This window comes from Ranitomeya imitator, chromosome 9 (genome assembly GCF_032444005.1).
Source record: "Ranitomeya imitator isolate aRanImi1 chromosome 9, aRanImi1.pri, whole genome shotgun sequence".
Classification (NCBI taxonomy): domain Eukaryota; kingdom Metazoa; phylum Chordata; class Amphibia; order Anura; family Dendrobatidae; genus Ranitomeya; species Ranitomeya imitator.
The window spans coordinates 4,561,194-4,584,539 of record NC_091290.1 but is presented as its reverse complement, the minus strand read 5'-3'; the positions used below and the strand labels follow the sequence as shown (position 1 = coordinate 4,584,539).

The following is a 23,346-nucleotide window of genomic DNA, read 5'->3' as shown; positions in this document are numbered from 1 at the left end:
TGCCAGAAAGCGGAGATTGTACGTGAAGCCGTTATCGAACTCCTCAGTGCTCAGCCACACAGCTGCTCGGGTGGGCTGCTCACCTCTCGGGGGTCTCTTCTCGCAGCAGCACTGTGGCTGTCTCCCTGCATCCATGTCTCACTAATGTACCCAGATTAACTCAACTGTAAATTGTCTCTCGGCCGCGGCGCTCGCTGAAAGTTTCCTCGGTGATTCATGATTGGAATTGCTTTTAACAGCTATTGGCTCCGGCAGGACGGTAAATGTACAAGGTGATGCAATCGGCATTACTGGAGGATGCACGGAGCATGTAATGCAGTCAATACTCCGCATTAACTACTGATGCCCAATTACACCCGCGCCCAAAGTGGCTTTTAAGAGCATTAGGACTTGCAGAAGAGCTGAGATCACCTGCCGCTTCTACCTAAAAGCTTCACCCTTTCCTGGCCGGGAGCACAGAGCCGCTCCGCCTGGCAGCCCCCGCACCAGACACTGACGGCCGATCCGAGGCCACGTGGGTTCTCTGCAGAACTTCAGAAAGTTTGGAGGGATTTTATGTTTCATCAGTGGAGCTGAAAAGTCAGGAGAAGCATCAATGTAGGGATGTAGGGTGCAACTGCTGATCTGGGGCCCCAGAGACTAGGGGGCCCAAAAGGTTCCATTTCCCCATAGGAAAAGACTATTACTATTAAAGACTTCTGCTCCTTGGGGGCTCTGTTGGAGATTTTACATTGGGGCCCATAAGCATCAAGTTACACCAAGGTTCATTACACATGGACCCTGAGACCACCGTGCGCCAAAAGAAAAATGTACTGTTACCCCCCGCCCATTCATTAATCACACAACTGTCCTACTATATTGACCGATATCCCTCTCCCATTTCTGAAGATCAAGATCTATCCCATCATTGAATTTCTTGAGGGCCTCAGCAGAAAGTTCGTTCCTGATAGTGTTTTGCAAGACCTCCATCTGTCTCCATCTCAGAGAGGGAGGAAGAATTACATTCAGGTAACAATTTCATGAAGCCCTTAGAACGACTATTAGAAAGCTCCTCCCAGGTGTCCTCGAAACCTTCACCATGAATGAAGGGAAGGCTTGAATCTTCAGCCCCCATGGTACAAGTCCTCTTTGTATATATTTCTTTAGAAATGCACGGTTCCACTATATTCTGCTTTTTAACAAGATCTTTGTATCTGACCATTTTTTCTTGCTGCCCCCAACTCAATGTCGCTACCATCTTACATAATTCAATAGCAGGATCCACATCTCATCATGTGTCCTAAAATCCATGGTGACCGTGAGATAAAGTGTGGTTGACACAGAAATAGGAATCACTAAACAAAAACCCATAAGGTGCAACAAAAACCTATAGAAGGAATCAACTAGAGATGAGCGTTCTAGAAGAACCATGAAACAACTCCATATGGCAGCATATTGTAGAAAGGAGGATATGTGGGGTCTTAAAATGCTTCATATAGAACAATCCAGCCTTTCTCAGAAGCCGCTGACCTTCACCTTCAGCCGCTGTCAGAAGCTACCGGCCTTCACCTTCATCCACACTCAAGGTCACCGGCTTTCACATTCAGCCGCTCTCAGAAGCTGCCGGCCTTCACCTTCAGCTGCTCTCAGAAGCTGCCGGCCTTCACCTTCAGCTGCTCTCAGAAGCTGCCGGCCTTCACCTTCAACTGCTCTCAGAAGCTGCCGGCCTTCACCTTCAACTGCTCTCAGAAGCTACCGGCCTTCACCTTCATCCACACTCAAGGTCACCGGCTTTCACCTTCAGCCGCTCTCAGAAGCTGCCAGCCTTCACCTTCAACTTCTCTCAGAAGCTGCCGGCCTTCACCTTCAGCTGCTCTCAGAAGCTGCCGGCCTTCACCTTCAACTGCTCTCAGAAGCTGCCGGCCTTCACCTTCAACTGCTCTCAGAAGCTACCGGCCTTCACCTTCATCCACACTCAAGGTCACCGGCTTTCACCTTCAGCCGCTCTCAGAAGCTGCCGGCCTTCACCTTCAACTGCTCTCAGAAGCTACCGGCCTTCACCTTCATCCACACTCAAGGTCACCGGCTTTCACCTTCAGCCGCTCTCAGAAGCTGCCAGCCTTCACCTTCAGCTGCTCTCAGAAGCTGCCGGCCTTCACCTTCAACTTCTCTCAGAAGCTGCCGGCCTTCACCTTCAACTGCTCTCAGAAGCTGCCGGCCTTCACCTTCAGCTGCTCTCAGAAGCTGCCGGCCTTCACCTTCAGCTGCTCTCAGAAGCTGCCGGCCTTCACCTTCAGCTGCTCTCAGAAGCTGCCGGCCTTCACCTTCAGCTGCTCTCAGAGGCCGCCGGCCTTCACCTTCAGCTGCTCTCAGAAGCTGCCGGCCTTCACCTTCAGCTGCTCTCAGAAGCTGCCGGCCTTCACCTTCATTCACTCTCAGAAGCTGCTGGCCTTCACCTTCATTCACTCTCAGAAGCTGCCGGCCTTCACCTTCTGCTGCTCTCAGAAGCTGCCGGCCTTCACCTTCAGCTGCTCTCAGAAGCTGCCGGCGTTCACCTTCATTCACTCTCAAAAGCCGCCTGCCTTTACCTTCAGCCTCTCTCAGAAACTGCTGGCCTTCACCTTCAGCCCCGCCCCCTGCCTTTACCTTCAGCCCCGCCCCCTGCCTTTACCTTCAGCCCCGCCCCCTGCCTTTACCTTCAGCCTCTCTCAGAAACTGCCGGCCTTCACCTTCAGCCGCTCTCAGAAGCCGCTAGCCTTCACCTTCAGCCGCTCTTAGAAGCCGCTGGCCTTCACCTTCAGCCGCTCTTAGAAGCCGCTGGCCTTCACCTTCAGCCGCTCTCAGAAGCCGCTGGCCTTCACCTTCAGCCGCTCTTAGAAGCCGCTGGCCTTCACCTTCAGCCGCTCTTAGAAGCCGCTGGCCTTCACCTTCAGCCGCTCTTAGAAGCCGCTGGCCTTCACCTTCAGCCGCTCTCAGAAGCCGCTGGCCTTCACCTTCAGCCGCTCTCAGAAGCCGCTGGCCTTCACCTTCAGCTGCTCTCACCCCAGTCACACGAAACATGCTTACCACCTGTGCGGCGACTCTCATTAAAGGCGCATTCACTTTGCTTGAAATAAAAATATAACCTCGGCGTCTCCTCGGATGTTTTTTCCTCCCCCTCCCCGGTTCTCTCTCTTTTTATTATTTACTTAAATTCTTCAAGCGCGACACTTGGCGAAATTTGTACATTCATGAAATGATTGATTTGGAAGCAATATTTCACATAAATACGCGGCGGTGATCTATCAGCGGCTGTAATAAAGCCCGGGCTGCAGGCTGTGATTTTATTTTCAAATAATAAGAATTGCTTTATTCTTTTTACTCGGGTTTCCATGGTAATTTGGTCGCGGCGCGGTGTTATATTGATTCAGAAAGTGGACAGTAATATTTCTTTTGTGTTATTCTGTTTCTTGGGGTTGATTTCTAATTTCCACTCTGAGATTAGTTTTATAAATTTCTTAAGTCCTTCCAGTTTTTTTCCGCCTGGCGAGGACGGTAATTTTCTCCGCTCACCGCTATTTGGCGAGCTTATTGGTTTGCTCTTCTTTTAAATTAAACTTGTAGCTTTTCAAATATCACAATGACGGGAAGGTCTCTGTCTGCGCCTCCATTGGGGGCAATGTGGGTCTGCGGAGGACCAGGGGAGATGGCGTCTTTATTCTGGAGCCGCACATGGGGGTCTCTACTAATGACCGGAGCATCCTATCAGGGGTCTGGTCCGGGGGGCGTCAGTAGTCATCGGACCCCTGCAGGCTGCCCGAATGTTGAGGACATGATCCCTATGATTAGGGACGGTCTATTATATTCCTTCTGTTAGTGCCTCCTCCCTACACGGCACAAATAAACCTGCCATATAGTGCCGCCATTGTGTTATAAATGGTGCCTAAATAGTGTCATATGTTGACCAAATAACAATACCATATTTTATACCATATTTTATAGCTATTATTATACCTTATATGTCTAAGCAAATACCGCCATACAGTGCACAAATACAGCGATAATACATTGCCAAAATATAACCTACATAATGTTGATAAAATCATCTAATAGCGGGATGTATGGGCCAAGTGCCGTCATGAAGTCTCACATCCTCACACAGGACGCCATGCTGCCATATAGTGCTCAACTACTACTATACAGACAAGTGTAAATGGAGCAAACGTCAAGATAGTACCGCCATCATTATACACAACTCAGTGATAAACTCTGGCCACACATTGTGCACCGTACATTAACGAAGTGATAATACGGAACATGGGGGCCAAATAATGACGTACTACGGTGCCGCCATCATTGTAACTGGCACAAATATCATACTGTACAGAGCCTAATAAATACCGCCATATAGCGCAGAAACAACAGCAATCAGAAACCAACGGTTGTGCCATATCCTGAGCAAAACCCACATTCTCTACATAATGGTGATCCACGTAGGAGCCACCAGACACTGCAATAATAATGTACTGGGACACACAATACTGCAGACAAGCCGAGACTAATACCGCCATGTAGTGCTCAAATAATACTAAGATGCAGAGGAAAAGTAATAACTCCTGACAAATTACCCAAACATGGGACTGAGATGAGTTTATAATCCTCCTACACCGTCACTATCGGGGACCATAACGGTGAGAATTCTCAAGTGTGGGAGGGGGGTCGATATAACGCTTTGGGAAGTGATAGGCAAATAAGCCCCCCATAAGGAGGAAAGGAATTCTGGGTAATGTGAGTGTCAGCACCTCCTTCCAGCCCGTCCCCAGTGCAGACCGTGGGTGACTTGTATCATCTCATTCTCCATTGTGTGACCATGGTTCTATATAAAGCAGCGATGACCAGAAGCTCATGGGCCCCGACGCCAAAGCACCAGTGGGGCCCCAATTACTGCAGGGCTTTAATAGTAAAGGTCTTTTCATATAGGGACGCTTCGGCCCCTCAGGCTCCAGGGCCCGGGTGTGATCACCACCCCTGCACCGACTGCAGCTACACCCATGCAGAGATGTTCAGTGACACATTCAGCTCTGCTACATCCGTATAATCATATCATGGACAGGACGCGACGGACCCTCGAATCTCCCTCTGATCCGCAACGTACAGAATCTCAGACTTGTCAATTCATTTCAGGAGTCGTCCGTGAGGAGAAGTTCACCTGATGGGATTTGATAATTGGACAGTTGAGCAGTAATCTCCCAGAACCGAAGCCATGTTTACAAAGTGCGGCTGTAATGTAGAATGTGCCGCGGCCCCGGGGAATGTGATTAACAGGCGGCAGAACCGCGGTGAAATGAAAGGAGTCACCGGGAACAGCTTCATCTACAGGGAATTAGGTGATACCGAAATCAGATGTGAGGAAGCATGCCAATAGATGGAAACAGGAAAGCAAAAGAAAAGCTGCTATAATACTGCCCCCTATATCCAAAATATAGCTACTATAATACAGCCCTATGTACAAGAATATAACTACTATAATACTGCCCTATGTACAAGAATATAACTACTATAATACTGCCCCTATATACAAGAATATAACTACTATAATACTGCTCCTATGTACAAGAATATAACTACTATAATACTGCTCCTATGTACAAGAATATAACTACTATAATACTGCCCTATGTACAAGAATATAACTACTATAATACTGCCCCCATGTACAAGAATATAACTACTATAATACTGCCCCCATGTACAAGAATATAACTACTATAATACTGCTCCCTATATACAGGAATATAACTACTATAATACTGCTCCTGTGTACAAGAATATAACTACTATAATACTGCTCCTATGTACAAGAATATAACTACTATAATACTGCTCCTATGTACAAGAATATAACTACTATAATACTGCCCTATGTACAAGAATATAACTACTATAATACTGCTCCTATGTACAAGAATATAACTACTATAATACTGCCCTATGTACAAGAATATAACTACTATAATACTGCCCCCATGTACAAGAATATAACTACTATAATACTGCCCCCATGTACAAGAATATAACTACTATAATACTGCTCCCTATATACAGGAATATAACTACTATAATACTGCTCCTGTGTACAAGAATATAACTACTATAATACTGCTCCTATGTACAAGAATATAATTACTATAATACTGCTCCTATGTACAAGAATATAACTACTATAATACTGCTCCTATGTACAAGAATATAACAACTATAATACTGCTCCTATTTACAAGACTATAACTACTATAATACTGCTCCTATGTACAAGAATATAATTACTATAATACTGCCCCTATGTACAAGAATATAGCTACCATAATACTGCCCTATGTGCAAGAATATAACTACTATAATACTGCTCCTATGTACAAGAATATAACTTCTATAATACTGCTCCTATGTACAAGAATATAACTACTATAATACTGCCACCTATGTACAAGAATATAACTACTATAATACTGCCCCCTATATCCAAAATATAGCTACCATAATACTGCCCTATGTACAAGAATATAACTACTATAATACTGCCACCTATGTACAAGAATATAACTTCTATAATACTGCTCCTATGTACAAGAATATAACTACTATAATACTGCCACCTATGTACAAGAATATAACTTCTATAATACTGCTCCTATGTACAAGAATATAACTTCTATAATACTGCTCCTATGTACAAGACTATAACTACTATAATACTGTCCCTATATACAAGAATATAACTACTATAATACTGCTCCTATGTACAAGAATATAACTACTATAATACTGCTCCTATGTACAAGAATATAATTACTATAATACTGCCCTATGTACAAGAATATAACTACTATAATACTGCTCCTATGTACAAGACTATAACTACTATAATACTGCTCCTATGTACAAGAATATAATTACTATAATACTGCCACCTATGTACAAGAATATAACTACTATAATACTGCTCCTATGTACAAGACTATAACTACTATAATACTGCTCCTATGTACAAGATTATAACTACTATAATACTGCTCCTATGTACAAGAATATAACTACTATAATACTGCTCCTATGTACAAGACTATAACTACTATAATACTGCTCCTATGTACAAGAATATAACTACTATAATACTGCCCCTATGTACAAGAATATAACTACTGTAATACTGCCCCTATGTACAAGAATATAACTGCTATAATACTGCTCCTATGTACAAGAATATAACTACTATAATACTGCTCCTATGTACAAGAATATAATTACTATAATACTGCTCCATATATACAGGAATATAACTACTATAATACTGCCCCTATGTACAAGAATATAACTACTATAATACTGCCCCTATCTACAGAATATAACTACTATAATACTGCTCCTATGTACAAGAATATAACTACTATAATACTGCTCCTATATACAAGTATATAACTACTATAATACTACCCCTATGTACAAGAATATAACTACTATAATACTGCTCCTATGTACAAGAATATACTATATTACTGCCCCCTATGTACAAGAACATAACTACTATAATGTTGCCCCTATGGACAAGAATATAACTACTATAATACTGCTCCTGTGTACAAGACTATAACTACTATAATACTGCTCCTATGTACAAGAATATAACTACTATAATACTGCTCCTATGTACAAGAATATAACTACTATAATACTGCTCCTATGTACAAGAATATACTATAATACTGCCCCCTATGTACAAGAATATAACTAATATAATGCTGCTACTATGTACAAGAATATAACTACTATAATACTGCTCCTATGTACAAGAATATAACTACTATAATACTACCCCTATGTACAAGAATATAACTACTATAATACTGCTCCTATATACAAGAATATAACTACTATAATACTACCCCTATGTACAAGAATATAACTACTATAATACTGCTCCTATGTACAAGAATATACTATATTACTGCCCCCTATGTACAAGAATATAACTACTATAATACTGCCCCTATGTACAAGAATATAACTACTATAATACTGCTCCTATGTACAAGACTTTAACTACTATAATACTGCTCCTATGTACAAGATTATAACTACTATAATACTGCTCCTATGTACAAGAATATACTATAATACTGCCCCCTATGTACAAGAATATAACTAATATAATGCTGCTACTATGTACAAGAATATAACTACTATAATACTGCTCCTATGTACAAGAATATAACTACTATAATACTGCTCCTATGTACAAGAATATAACTACTATAATACTGCTCCTATGTACAAGAATATAACTACTATAATACTACCCCTATGTACAGGAATATACCTAATATAATACTGCTCCTATGTACAAGAATATAACTACTATAATACTGCCCCTATGTACAGGAATATACCTACTATAACACTGCTCCTATGTACAAGAATATAACTACTATAATACTGCCCCTATGTACAAGAATATAACTACTATAATACTGCTCCCTATGTACAGGAATATACCTACTATAATACTGCTCCTATGTACAAGAATATAACTACTATAATACTGTCCCTATATACAAGAATATAACTACTATAATACTGCTCCTATGTACAAGAATATAACTACTATAATACTGCTCCTATGTACAAGAATATAATTACTATAATACTGCCCTATGTACAAGAATATAACTACTATAATACAGCTCCCTATGTACAAGAATATAATTACTATAATACTGTCCCTATATACAAGAATATAACTACTATAATACTGCCCCTATGTACAAGAATATAACTACTATAATACTGCCGCTATGTACAAGGATATAACTACTATAATACTGCCCCTATGTACAGGAATATAACTACTATAATACTGCCGCTATGTACAAGGATATAACTACTATAATACTGCCCCTATATACAAGACTATAACTACTATAATACTGCTCCTATGTACAAGAATATAACTACTATAATACTGCTCCTATGTGCAAGAATATAACTACTATAATACTGCTCCTATGTACAAGAATATAACTACTATAATACTGCCCCTATATACAAGAATATAACTACTATAATACTGCTCCTATGTACAAGAATATAACTACTATAATACTGCTCGTATGTGCAAGAATATAACTACTATAATACTGCTCCTATGTGCAAGAATATAACTACTATAATACTGCTCCTATGTAGAAGAATATAACTACTATAATACTGTTCCTATGTACAGGAATATAACTACTATAATACTGCTCCTATGTGCAAGAATATAACTACTATAATACTGCTCCTATGTACAAAAATATAACTACTATAATACTGCTCCTATGTACAGGAATATAACTACTATAATACTGCTCCTATGTGCAAGAATATAACTACTATAATACTGCTCCTATGTGCAAGAATATAACTTCTATAATACTGCTCCTATGTACAAGAATATAACTACTATAATACTGCCCCTATGTACAAGAATATAACTACTATAATACTGCTCCCTATGTACAAGAATAGAACTACTATAATACTGCTCCTATGTACAAGAATATAACTACTATAATACTGCCCCCTATGTACAAGAATATAACTACTATAATACTGCCCCCTATGTACAAGAATATAACTACTATAATACTGCTCCTATGTACAAGAATATAACTACTATAATACTGCTCCTATGTACAAGAATATAACTACTATAATGCTGCTCCTATGTACAAGAATATAACTACTATAATACTGCTCCTATGTACAAGAATATATCTACTATAATACTGCCCCTATGTACAGAATATAACTACTATAATACTGCCCCATGTGTACAAAAATATAACTACTATAATACTGCCCCATGTGTACAAGAATATAACTACTATAATACTGCTCCTATTTACAAGAATATAACTACTATAATACTGCTCCTATGTACAAGAATATAACTGCTATAATATTGCTCCTATATACAGGAATATAACTACTATAATACTGCTCCTATGTACAAGAATATAACTACTATAATACTGCCCCTATGTACAAGAATATAACTACTATAATACTGCCCCTATGTGCAAGACTATAACTACTATAATACTACTCCTATGTACAAGAATATAACTACTATAATACTGCCCCTATGTACAAGAATATAACTACTATAACACTGCCCCTATGTGCAAGACTATAACTACTATAATACTGCTCCTATGTACAAGAATATAACTGCTATAATATTGCTCCTATATACAGGAATATAACTACTATAATACTGCTCCTATGTACAAGAATATAACTACTATAATACTGCCCCTATGTACAAGAATATAACTACTATAATACTGCTCCCTATGTACAAGAATAGAACTACTATAATACTGCTCCTATGTACAAGAATATAACTACTATAATACTGCCCCCTATGTACAAGAATATAACTACTATAATACTGCTCCTATGTACAAGAATATAACTACTATAATACTGCTCCTATGTACAAGAATATAACTACTATAATGCTGCTCCTATGTACAAGAATATAACTACTATAATACTGCTCCTATGTACAAGAATATATCTACTATAATACTGCCCCTATGTACAGAATATAACTACTATAATACTGCCCCATGTGTACAAAAATATAACTACTATAATACTGCCCCATGTGTACAAGAATATAACTACTATAATACTGCTCCTATTTACAAGAATATAACTACTATAATACTGCTCCTATGTACAAGAATATAACTGCTATAATATTGCTCCTATATACAGGAATATAACTACTATAATACTGCTCCTATGTACAAGAATATAACTACTATAATACTGCCCCTATGTACAAGAATATAACTACTATAATACTGCCCCTATGTGCAAGACTATAACTACTATAATACTGCTCCTATGTACAAGAATATAACTACTATAATACTGCCCCTATGTACAAGAATATAACTACTATAATACTGCCCCTATGTGCAAGACTATAACTACTATAATACTGCTCCTATGTACAAGAATATAACTGCTATAATATTGCTCCTATATACAGGAATATAACTACTATAATACTGCTCCTATGTACAAGAATATAACTACTATAATACTGCCCCTATGTACAAGAATATAACTACTATAATACTGCTCCTATGTACAAGAATATAACTGCTATAATATTGCTCCTATATACAGGAATATAACTACTATAATACTGCTCCTATGTACAAGAATATAACTACTATAATACTGCCCCTATGTGCAAGACTATAACTACTATAATAATGCCCCCTATGTACAAGAATATAACTGCTATAATACTGCCCCATGTGTACAAGAATATAACTACTATAATACTGCTCCTATGTACAAGAATATAACTGCTATAATACTGCTCCTATTTACAAGAATATAACTACTATAATACTGCCCCTATGTACAGAATATAACTACTATAATACTGCCCCTATGTACAGAATATAACTACTATAATACTGCCCCTATGTACAGAATATAACTGCTATAACCCTTTGTCTGTATCTTTCGTGTTCTCTGTCCCTTTTCCTCTTAGTACCATAATCCTGATGGAATAAGGTATTAGAGAATGCGGAGGATCTGATCGTTATCTGGTGATGACCGGGGGTTAATTGACAGCTCGCAGCGGTCTGCCCGGTATTGACAGGTCCTGAGTGCTGGATTCTCCTTGTCGCCGGTTTTGTTATCAGGAGATATTTATATCCAGAAACATAATGTAGAACAATGAATGTCGGATGTTCCAGAAGCTTCTCCATCCATGGGACGAGCACAGATGGCTGCAGTTTCTGTAATATCCCGCAGCTCCGCCTGTTCTTCTTGTGACCTGTAGTACACTCACCTGTTAGGACCCTGCATCTGTGTCCGGGGTCAGGTGGGCTCCGACGTCCTTCATAGTGACCTTGGAGTTTAGCCAGGAGCTGCGCTCAGAATGTGACCGGAGTAAATCTTGTTATTCCTGTAGCAGCTTCATAACTTCATTCGATTCTGATGTCCGTGTGATGAGGGAACAGCCGCCATCTTGGAACAGGCATGCTATCAGATTGGCGTGACTCCATTTTGTCTCCTGGACACAGGAGTGCTCCTGGCCCCCCACCTTTGCTAATGAATAGAGTTCCTATTAGTATGCTAACGGGCTGAGCTCAGTGTAAACTGTAGACGGTAGTTCAAAGCCCAATGAGGAAACCACGCCACCAGGGGGCTTGGAAATGCTTGGGGGCTTAATTAAAACACGCATGCCAAGTGGCCACTGGATACACATCTATTATGGCAGCCCAGCCAAACCGTCTCCAACATGGAATTGTGAATTATGGACGCATCGTCCGAGGTACAGGCTCATAAAAAATATTCTCCTTACCCTAAAGAAATGGTGCATCTAATAGTGCGATTCCCGTGGCGGTGGGAGGTCTGAAACCCGAGCTATAGGGATCAGCCTCCCACAGGGACCGAATGGGCCCAGGTTTGATCCCAGTACGACCGGCAGAACAAACCACAGGCGCTGGTACTGCCCGTGTGCTGATCCGATCATCCTGAGAGAAGTTATCCCATTTATTAGATATGGGAATAAATCGTGCAGGGAGGCAGAGGGGGTGGAGATTGCTAAGCCCACCCAGCTGCAGGCAGGGGGGCTCAGCCAGGTATAAGAAGACGCTGAGGTCACTGGGAGGGTCTCACTCCACAGAAGAAGATGATGATGATGACATCTTAAGGAACAGGGTATGCCAGCCAGAGGGGGGCAAGCACATGCTTTCTGGGGGCTGCCCGGCAACTAAGTTTTGGACCTGCGGAAGGCTATGCCCCCCGGCTTCCACAAGCGACCTTCAACCTGGTAAATTGACCTCCAGCTTTATACCTTTAAGCCTTGTATTATTGTTGTTATATTGTACTCTGACTGTAACTCTTGATATATTGTGATTGTATATTTCTTGTAATTATCTAGTGCGCCCTTAAGGCAATTAAATCATAAATTAATTTTGGGCTGATCCTTTTACTCTGATTGCGAATCTTAGAATACCCAGGGTGGGTAACAGGGCAGTCTCCCCGGCGGCCATTTGCTCTAGGTGCAGTCCCTTTACTGGCCTGAGAGACAAAGGGGGCGCCGGAGAGCTGTGCCTGTGTAGTGACGTCACGGATTGGTGACGTGGTAGGAAGGGGTAATCCTTCACAGTGGTGGCAGCGTACGTGGGATCAGAGTAATAGTGTGCGTGGGACCCCTACTCCCAGACACTAAAGACTACCAGTGGTAACTTTCACTGCTGGGGTCTTAAGGTCAGCCCAGCACTAGACGGTCAGAGTGTAGATATAATAAGTTGTGTGCAAGGTCAGGGGTACAGCTGTGTCAGTAACCAGAGGTTCCAAAGATGGCGGAGGGCACCAGGAGTGCAGTGAGGGCGCAGGCCAGTGCTATGGCTTATGAGGAGGTGGTGGTGGACGGTACTGTTCCAGGCGAGGGGGAGCTCAGCCCAGACTCCCCAAGGAGCCAGCCACCCGTGCTTAGTCCGGCAAGGGACTACCCACCACCTACCCGCCCCAGCCTGTCCACATCAGCGGCCCTTGTTGCAGCGGCAGTAGCACGTCTCGAGGCGGGTAATGAAGACGCCTATATGAGACTCATGGCAGCTGCAGAGAAAGCAGCGGAGGCCGAGCGTGCAGAACGCCGTGAGGCAGCGGAGCGGGCAGAGAGAGCTGCTGAGCGGGCAGCGGCAGAGAGAGCAGCGGAGCGCCAGCACCGACTGGAGATGGCTCAACGCGGGCTCCCGCTGGACGCCCCAGCACCGCCAGAGTCCAGGGTTTCCAAAGTCCGGGCCGAGGACTTCCCTCTGCTTGAGAAGGATGGAGACCTGGATTCCTTCTTGCTGGCCTTTGAAAGGACCTGCCTTCAACACCATCTGGCCCCGGATCAGTGGGCAAGATACCTGACCCCCCGTTTGAGGGGTAAGTCCCTGGAAGTTTTGGGGGACTTACCTGCCGGGGCGGAGCAGGACTACAGCAGCATCAAGCGGGCGCTGATCCAGCACTACAACCTCACCCCAGAGTCCTACCGCAAGAAGTTCCGGAGCCTGCAGCGGGGCCCAAAGGACACCTGGACCGACCACATGCGGGCGTTGCTGAGAGCTGCAGAGCACTGGACCTCGGGTCTAGCGCTCACCACCCGCCAGGAGGTCCAGGAACTGTTCGTCATGGAGCAGTTCTTGTGGAACTGCCCAGAGGACCTCCAGCAGTTCCTCCGTGACCGGAAACCGAAGGGGGCTTCCGCTACAGCCGCCCTGGCAGATGAGTATGCCAATAACAGGGCGCCTGAGCCGAAGAAGCCTGCCAGCAGCACCTGGAGAGGGGGTAAGCCCAATCCTGCCCCTGTTTCCCCAGCCCCCAGAGTGCAAGGGGTGTACCCCCCTGCTGCCCTCTCCAGGCCAGGCGCAGAACCCAGACGTTGTCATCACTGCAACCAGCTGGGGCACTTCAAGACAGCATGTCCCCAGCGTCTTAAGGCCCCATCCATGTCCCCGAAACCGTCCACTGTTTTATGTGTGGGAGGGGGTGGTGGGAGGTCCCTGGACAATTACCAACCCGTCACTATCGGCCGCTCAGCGGTCATGGGACTGCGGGACACAGGCGCTGAACAAACCCTAGTACGTCCTGAGGTGGTGTCCCCTCAAGACTTGGTACCGGGGAAAACCCTTTCCGTCTCCGGAATTGGAGGCGTGGAACCGGCGCTGCCTGTCGCAAAGGTGTTTTTGGACTGGGGCGCCGGGAGGGGAATGCGGGAGGTGGGAGTAACGTCAAATATTCCTGCTAAGGTATTACTTGGGACCGATTTGGGGCGGCTAGTGTCTCAGTATGTGGCCACTGAACCCCCAAGTTCGGCTCCCCAAGAATGTCATGACTCTACTGTGAATGTTGATGTGTTGAATGTGCCTCCAACAGTGGGGGAGGGAGTGAAACCTGAGGGTACTCCATACACTGACACCACACACACGGGGCTCACGGGGAGGACAGGTGAGGAGACTGTAGGGGAGAGCTCAGAGGTGGAGGGAGGGGCTGCTATGGGCAGTGTAGGGCCCCTAGGTGAATCCAGCCTGCTGAGTCTAGGGCCCCTGCAGGAAGAGGAACAGGCCATGGGGGGAGGAGGCGTCCCGGGAGAGGAGCCACCAGGTAAGACCCCAGAGCAGGAGTTCCCCACCCCCGGGATGTCAGGAGGGCAGGAAAGTCTGCCTGACCCGGCGACTTGGTCAGGGGCCGGGGGGAAGCAGGTGCTACCCATGGGCACAGCGGTCGTGGCCGCTGTCACCCGGAGTGGGAGCGCCGGAGCCCAAGGAGCCTGGCAGAGGTCCGACGGCTTCCCCCTCTCTGACCAAGTGGCTGCCGAGTCAGACAGCGGCCAGGAGACAGATCCCGGGGAGCTGACAGCGGATGTGGCGGTGTCGTCCATTCTCGCCACATCGAGTCAGGGATTTCAGGCAGCGTTGGAAGCCGACGCTAGCCTGAAAGCTCTCAAGGAGCAGGCGGCACAGCCTCCTGGGGAGTCAGACCGCGAGCGGGTGGTCTGGGACCAGGGACGGCTGTACCGGGTATCGGTCCAGCAGGGTTCACCGGAGGCGTGGCCCAGGGACCGACAGTTAGTGGTACCCTATCCGTTCAGGGCGGAATTGTTGCGGATAGCCCACGAGATTCCCATGGCCGGACACCTAGGGATCGCTAAGACCAGGGCCAGGCTAGCGCAGCATTTCTACTGGCCTGGAATGAGGACCGAGGTAATTGCCTACTGCCGTTCGTGTGACACCTGCCAGAGGGTGGGGAAGGCGGGGCGGCGCCCCAAAGCCCCACTGGTAACTCTGCCCATCATTGAAGAGCCTTTCTCGAGGGTGGCTGTGGATCTCATTGGACCTCTGTCCACTCCCAGTCGCTCCGGGAAATGCTTCATATTAACGGTAGTGGACTATGCCACTCGGTACCCGGAGGCGGTCGCTTTGTCATCCATTCGGGCTGACAAAGTGGCCACTGCCTTACTGGAGATCTTCTCCAGAGTGGGGTTTCCCCAGGAAATGCTCACCGACCGAGGGACCCAGTTCATGTCCCAGCTGATGGAGTCTCTCTGTAAGCAGATCCAGGTGCAACATCTGGTAGCCAGCCCGTATCACCCACAGACCAATGGCCTGTGTGAGCGGTTCAACGGCACCTTAAAGCAGATGCTTAAGATGTTGGTCGACTCCCACGGGAGAGATTGGGAGCGGTATCTCCCACACCTTCTATTTGCCTACCGGGAGGTTCCACAGGCCTCAACGGGGTTCTCCCCCTTTGAGCTCCTGTATGGGCGACGTGTACGGGGGCCCCTTGCTCTGGTGAAGGAAGCGTGGGAAGATTTGGCCACCCCTGGAGTGTCGGCCATTGAGTATGTTGTGCGCTTCCGGGACAGAATGACGGCCTTGACGCAGCTGGTGCATGACAATATGGCCCAGGCCCAAGCTGACCAGAAGCGGTGGTACGACCAGAATGCTTGTGAGAGGACCTACCAGGTGGGTCAAAAGGTGTGGGTACTGGTCCCCGTCCCACAAAACAAGCTTCAGGCAGCCTGGGAGGGTCCATACCTCGTGCACCAGCAGCTCAACGCCGTCACCTATCTGGTCACCCTGGACCACGCCCGTGGAAGGAGGAAGGCCTTCCACGTGAACATGATGAAAGCACATCATGAGCGGGAGGCTTGTGCCCACCCAGTGTGCAACCTCCCGGAGGAAGGGGAGGTAGAAACCCTCCTGGATCTGCTTACCCAAGTCAAGGCGGGTGGATCCATCGAGGATGTGGAGGTTGGCCACCAGCTTTCGGAGGACCAACGTTCCCAGCTGGGGGTCACCCTACACCCCTTTCGGGAGCTGTTTAGCAGCCTGCCCGGAAGGACTGAGGCAGCCGTCCACGATGTGGACACCGGCAATCACCCCCCGATCCGGCGTTCAGCATATCGGGTCTCTCTCGAGGTGCAGCAGCACATGCGCCAAGAGATAGACGAGATGCTGAAGCTGGGGGTGATCCAAGCATCCAACAGCGCGTGGGCTTCGCCGGTAGTCCTCGTCCCTAAAAAGGACCGGACTACGCGGTTCTGCGTGGACTACCGGGGGCTCAACGCTGTGACGGTCACCGATGCGTACCCAATGCCGCGCATCGATGACCTGCTCGATCAGCTGGCCGGGGCCAAGTACCTGACCATCATGGATCTGAGCAGGGGATATTGGCAGATTCCCCTGACCCCTAAGGCACGGGAACGCTCTGCCTTTATCACCCCATTTGGACTGTACGAGTCCACGGTGATGCCCTTCGGCATGAAGAATGCCCCTGCCACTTTTCAGCGGATGGTCAACACGCTGCTCAAGGGACTGGAAGGGTATGCGACTGCGTACCTGGATGACATTGCCATCTTCAGTCCCACCTGGGAAGATCACCTACAGCACCTGGCGCAGGTGTTGGGGAGGATCCAGAGGGCAGGGTTGACCATTAAGCCGGAAAAGTGCCAGCTGGGTATGAGTGAGGTCCAGTACCTGGGACACCGGGTAGGTGGGGGAGCTCTGAAGCCAGAGCCCGGGAAGGTGGATGCCATCACCTCCTGGCCCTCCCCCAGGACCAAGAAGCAAGTGATGTCCTTCTTGGGGACGGCCGGGTACTATAGGAGGTTTGTTCCACACTATAGCACCCTGGCCAAGCCCCTGACGGACCTCACCAAGAAGAAGCTGCCCGTCGCAGTCGACTGGACAGTCGCCTGCGAGACAGCTTTCCAGGCGCTCAAAACCGCCTTGTCTAGCTCTCCTGTACTACAGGCAGCCAACTTCACGCGGCCGTTCGTAGTACAGACCGACGCCAGTGACTTTGGCCTCGGTGCTGTGCTCAGCCAGGTCGACACTACGGGACATGAACACCCCGTTTTGTACCTGAGCCGGAAGCTCCTGCCGAGGGAAGTGGCCTATTCCACGATGGAGAAGGAATGTCTGGCAATTGTATGGGCCCTGCAACGTCTGCAGCCATACTTGTACGGACGCCACTTCACCGTGGAAACAGACCACAACCCCCTCAGCTGGTTACACTCGGTCTCTGGGACGAATGGGAGGTTGCTACGCTGGAGCCTGGCTCTCCAGCAGTATCACTTCAGCATCCGCCACAGAAGTGGCAGAGACCATGGTAATGCTGATGGGTTGTCCCGGCAAGGAGAAGGTGTGGAAGGGCGCATGGGGGAACACAGGAATGTGATGCCCCCTAGCGCCCTCTAAAGCAGGGAGGTGTGATGAGGGAACAGCCGCCATCTTGGAACAGGCATGCTATCAGATTGGCGTGACTCCATTTTGTCTCCTGGACACAGGAGTGCTCCTGGCCCCCCACCTTTGCTAATGAATAGAGTTCCTATTAGTATGCTAACGGGCTGAGCTCAGTGTAAACTGTAGACGGTAGTTCAAAGCCCAATGAGGAAACCACGCCACCAGGGGGCTTGGAAATGCTTGGGGGCTTAATTAAAACACGCATGCCAAGTGGCCACTGGATACACATCTATTATGGCAGCCCAGCCAAACCGTCTCCAACATGGAATTGTGAATTATGGACGCATCGTCCGAGGTACAGGCTCATAAAAAATATTCTCCTTACCCTAAAGAAATGGTGCATCTAATAGTGCGATTCCCGTGGCGGTGGGAGGTCTGAAACCCGAGCTATAGGGATCAGCCTCCCACAGGGACCGAATGGGCCCAGGTTTGATCCCAGTACGACCGGCAGAACAAACCACAGGCGCTGGTACTGCCCGTGTGCTGATCCGATCATCCTGAGAGAAGTTATCCCATTTATTAGATATGGGAATAAATCGTGCAGGGAGGCAGAGGGGGTGGAGATTGCTAAGCCCACCCAGCTGCAGGCAGGGGGGCTCAGCCAGGTATAAGAAGACGCTGAGGTCACTGGGAGGGTCTCACTCCACAGAAGAAGATGATGATGATGACATCTTAAGGAACAGGGTATGCCAGCCAGAGGGGGGCAAGCACATGCTTTCTGGGGGCTGCCCGGCAACTAAGTTTTGGACCTGCGGAAGGCTATGCCCCCCGGCTTCCACAAGCGACCTTCAACCTGGTAAATTGACCTCCAGCTTTATACCTTTAAGCCTTGTATTATTGTTGTTATATTGTACTCTGACTGTAACTCTTGATATATTGTGATTGTATATTTCTTGTAATTATCTAGTGCGCCCTTAAGGCAATTAAATCATAAATTAATTTTGGGCTGATCCTTTTACTCTGATTGCGAATCTTAGAATACCCAGGGTGGGTAACAGGGCAGTCTCCCCGGCGGCCATTTGCTCTAGGTGCAGTCCCTTTACTGGCCTGAGAGACAAAGGGGGCGCCGGAGAGCTGTGCCTGTGTAGTGACGTCACGGATTGGTGACGTGGTAGGAAGGGGTAATCCTTCACAGTCCGCCATGTTTTTTATTGGACTGTAACACACAATGTAACAGCAAAATACTGAGTGCAGCTCTGGAGGTGACTGGAGGATAAGACCTGATGTAACAGCAGAATAGTGAGTGCAGCTCTGGAGGGGACTGGAGGATAAGACTTGATGTAACAGCAGAACAGTGAGCGCAGCTCTGGAGGGGACTGGAGGATAAGACTTGATGTAACAGCAGAACAGAGAGTGCAGCTCTGGAGGATAAGGCACGACGTAACAGCAGAATAGTGACTGCAGCTCTGGAGGTGACTGGAAGATAAGACACGATGTAAGAGCAGAATAGTGAGTGCAGCTCTGGAGGATAAAACATGATGTAACAGTAGAATAGTGACTGCAGCTCTGGAGGTGACTGGAGGATAAGACACGATGTAACAGCAGAATAATGAGTGCAGCTCTGGAGGATAAGACATGATGTAACAGCAGAATAGTGAGTGCAGCTCTGGAGGATAAGACACGATGTAACAGCAGAATAGTGAGTGCAGCTCTGGAGGACAGGTGCCCACAATCAGCCACACCCTGCTAGGAGCAGCACCTGTCTTGTGAGCTCCAGCACTTCCAGCAGGAGGCCCAGAGTCGGCCTCTCTTCTCCCCAGGGAGAGGCAGGCTTCCTGGGAGGCCGGCATGGCTTCCCAGGCTTCTGTTCCCCGGTCTGTGCCGGCGGGGGACAGAGAGCAGCAGCAGCAACCGGCCCAAGAGGGACTGAGGAGGTCGGGACGGGTGAGAAGAACCATACCCACCTACACCAACCCTGAGACGGCTCATCGTCCGCCCAGAGAGGGAGACAGGGGCGCCCCAGGCCCCAGGAAGGAGAGCCCAGGAACATCCTGGGGAGAGAGGAGCTCCGGCGAGTCCTCGAGTACCTTCTCCTCCCGAGTGGTCGCCATGCTACGTGAGTACGAGGACGCCGGCAAAGCACTGACCGGGCTGAAGGAGAAGCTGCGGGTGGCTCGGGTCCTGAACACCCAAGCCTCTAGCAAAGAGAAACCCGTGACCTCCCAGAGGTTCAGAGCCCTCAGAGATGAGGTGGTCCGGTTAGTGCTCCTCCGGGAGGGGATTAACGGGTGTGGTGCTGCACCCCTCCCCCGGTCCAGCAGGTGTGAGTGCAGAGAAGCCAGACACAAGTGAGGAAGGAATGGATGTGACTGTGGAAGGTGCAGAAAACAGTGGGACAAATGGTGGTGACACTACTGGTAATAAAGTGACGGGAAGTGGTGGCAATGGTAAGGGGAATGATGGGAGTAGTGGTGGAGTGAATGATGGGAGTAGTAGTGGAGTGAATGATGGTAGTAGTGGAGTGAATGATGGGAGTAGTGGTGGAGTGAATGATGGGAGTAGTAGTGGAGTGAATGGTGGGAGTAGTGATGTTGCAAATGATGGGAGTAGTGGTGGAGTGAATGATGGGAGTAGTAGTGGAGTGAATGGTGGGAGTAGTGATGTTGCAAATGATGGGAGTAGTGGTGGAGTGAATGAGGAGAGCATTATTGGTGTTGGTGGAGGGGAAGCAGGTAGTGGTCCCGCTGTCCCCCCAGTGGTGGCGGGGGCTTCAGCCCCAAGCTATTCAGGAGCTGTCACTGCTGAGGGTAGTAGTGCGCCCTTGTCTGGTGACCCTGAGGATGGTGACTTGCAGCAGCGCTTCCTGGACGCCCTGAGGAGAGGGGAGAGTTCCATCAATGTAGAGGGGAGGGAGGTTGATCTGTCTTTCTGGATAGAGAGACACGGTCTTTCCGCCTTCCGAGATAGAGGGGCAGAGACTGTCTGGTCTCTGCCGACACCGGGGCAGAGGAGTAACCGTAGGAACGTGGCCCGTCTCCAGTGGGTAAGCAAGGATGCCTGTCCTGATCGGTCAAAGGTTGCTGAGCTCCTGCTGGGGATGGGCTTCGTGGCATATGACATCTTTGCCTTGATCCATCCCTATGGGACCTCCTACTTCGATGCCAGCTTCGTGAGACCGGAGGGCCTTGAGCTTTTCTGGTCTCGCCATGAGCTGGCTCGGGGTTGCCCCGAATGGCGTGGTTTCCTCGCTGTAGCAATATCCTGCCAGAACTCAGTCAGGAAGGTGACCGTTTTGACCAGTAACGAGTCACTTTCCTGTGTCGACATCTCTACCTGGGTTGGAAGATACGGCGACATCGTCGGTATTCCCGAGAAGACCCTCGATGAGCATGGTATCTGGTCAGGAGCCTGGACCTTCATGGTGAAATTGAAGGTTTCAGGAAAAACCATTACCTATATCCCTTCCTCAACATTTTTGGGGAGGGACAGGATCTTGATTTTCTACCGGGGGCAGCCTAAGGTCTGTCATAGGTGCGGCAGCCCCACACACTTCAGTGCGCAGTGTACCACCCAGAAATGCGCACTGTGTGGGGACATCGGCCATCTCGCTGCGACCTGTGGCAGGATTTGGTGTAACTTGTGTGGTGACCTCGGTCACCCATTCAGTCGCTGTCCGCGTTCCTTCGCCAATGCGGTCCTGAAAGCAGCGAGTGCAGGACAGGTGAAAGCCGGGACTAATCTCACCGGTGAAGGGACCAGCAGAGGCGGAGGAGGCAGGGAACCGGTGAGGAGCAGGCTGCCGCCATCCAATATCAGGTGGCAGGAGCAGCGCCATGGGAACAGGGGGCTGGGAGTAATGACCCTAAACTCTGACCCGGGTGCTTCACTTGCAGCTGAGGATCCTAAAGACAGCGAATTGAGCGAGGAAGTCAAGAGACTTGAAAGGGAGGAGCAAAATGACGCCATGCCTGCCCAGGAACCTTCATCCGGTGACAGTCTGGATGAGGCAGAGGGTGAGTGGTCACAGCAAAAGAAAAAGGGTAACAGGAAAACAACTAAGGATAAGAGGGGGTCCGGGCCTCGAGCCTCCTCCTTGGAGTGCGACCTCTCTGACTCCGTAGCCCTGATCCAGGTACCATTGGAAGGTCCAGCCGCCCCCCCTCTGGTGGATCTCTCTAACCGGTTCCAGGCCCTCCAGGACTCCCCTCCAGAGGGGGGCAATGGGGACCCGGGGCCGGAGGTTGCGGACAAGGTTGTTGGGGCTCAGGAGGTCGCTGGGTCTTCTTCTCAGGGGGCAAATACAAAGCCTTCTGGGGGGGGGGGGACTACCTCAGGACCACCAGACAAGGGCCAGAGTGTATGTAAGGAGAGAATGGATGAGTCTGTTTGTCTTAAGCGCACTAAAAACTCATCATTGTCAGAGGAAGAGGGTGAAACTGTTGGGGGTGGGAAGAAAAAGGCTATCTAATTCAATCAATCATGATGGCGGCACCCACCCCGTTGACGCTGGCAACCATTAATGTTGCCAGCATAAAGTCAGAAGCGGCAAGGTACATGGCCTTTCATTTTCTCGGCCAACTTGATGCCGACATTTTGTTTTTGCAGGAGACCAGGTTGACCGACCTATCAACCATGCATAAAGCAAGGCAGGAGTGGAGGCACGAGCCCTCCTACTGGTCTCTTGCGGCCGAGCCGTATAGCGGGGTGGCGGTCCTTTTTAAGACCGCAGTGGTTGAATGCAGACGATTGATCGAGTTAGAAATGGGGAGATGTTTGATCCTAGATGTCTCCATGGGGGGGACAGGAGCTTCGGCTCATTAACATCTACGGTCCCCAGTCCAAGTGGGACCGCAAGTGTCTCTTCATGAAGATCAAACCTTTCTTATTTTCGAGCCGGCAGGTGGTCTTTGGAGGGGATTTCAACAATGTCACGAGACCCTGTGATAGAGGAGGTTCCGGAGACTGGCTGGCTTACGATTGTGTCGCGCTAAATAGGATTGTAAGTGAGGCACGCCTGGTGGATGTCCACATCCGGCACAACACAGGCCACGCGGGGTTCACCTTTTTT

General features: G+C 47.8%; 1 protein-coding gene across 2 annotated transcripts in view; it reads left to right on the top strand.

The window, feature by feature from the left end:
• The window catches only part of LMO1 (LIM domain only 1), a 119,129-nt gene that overhangs the window by 35,510 nt on the left and 60,273 nt on the right, over positions 1-23,346 (top strand). The window lies entirely within an intron of this gene.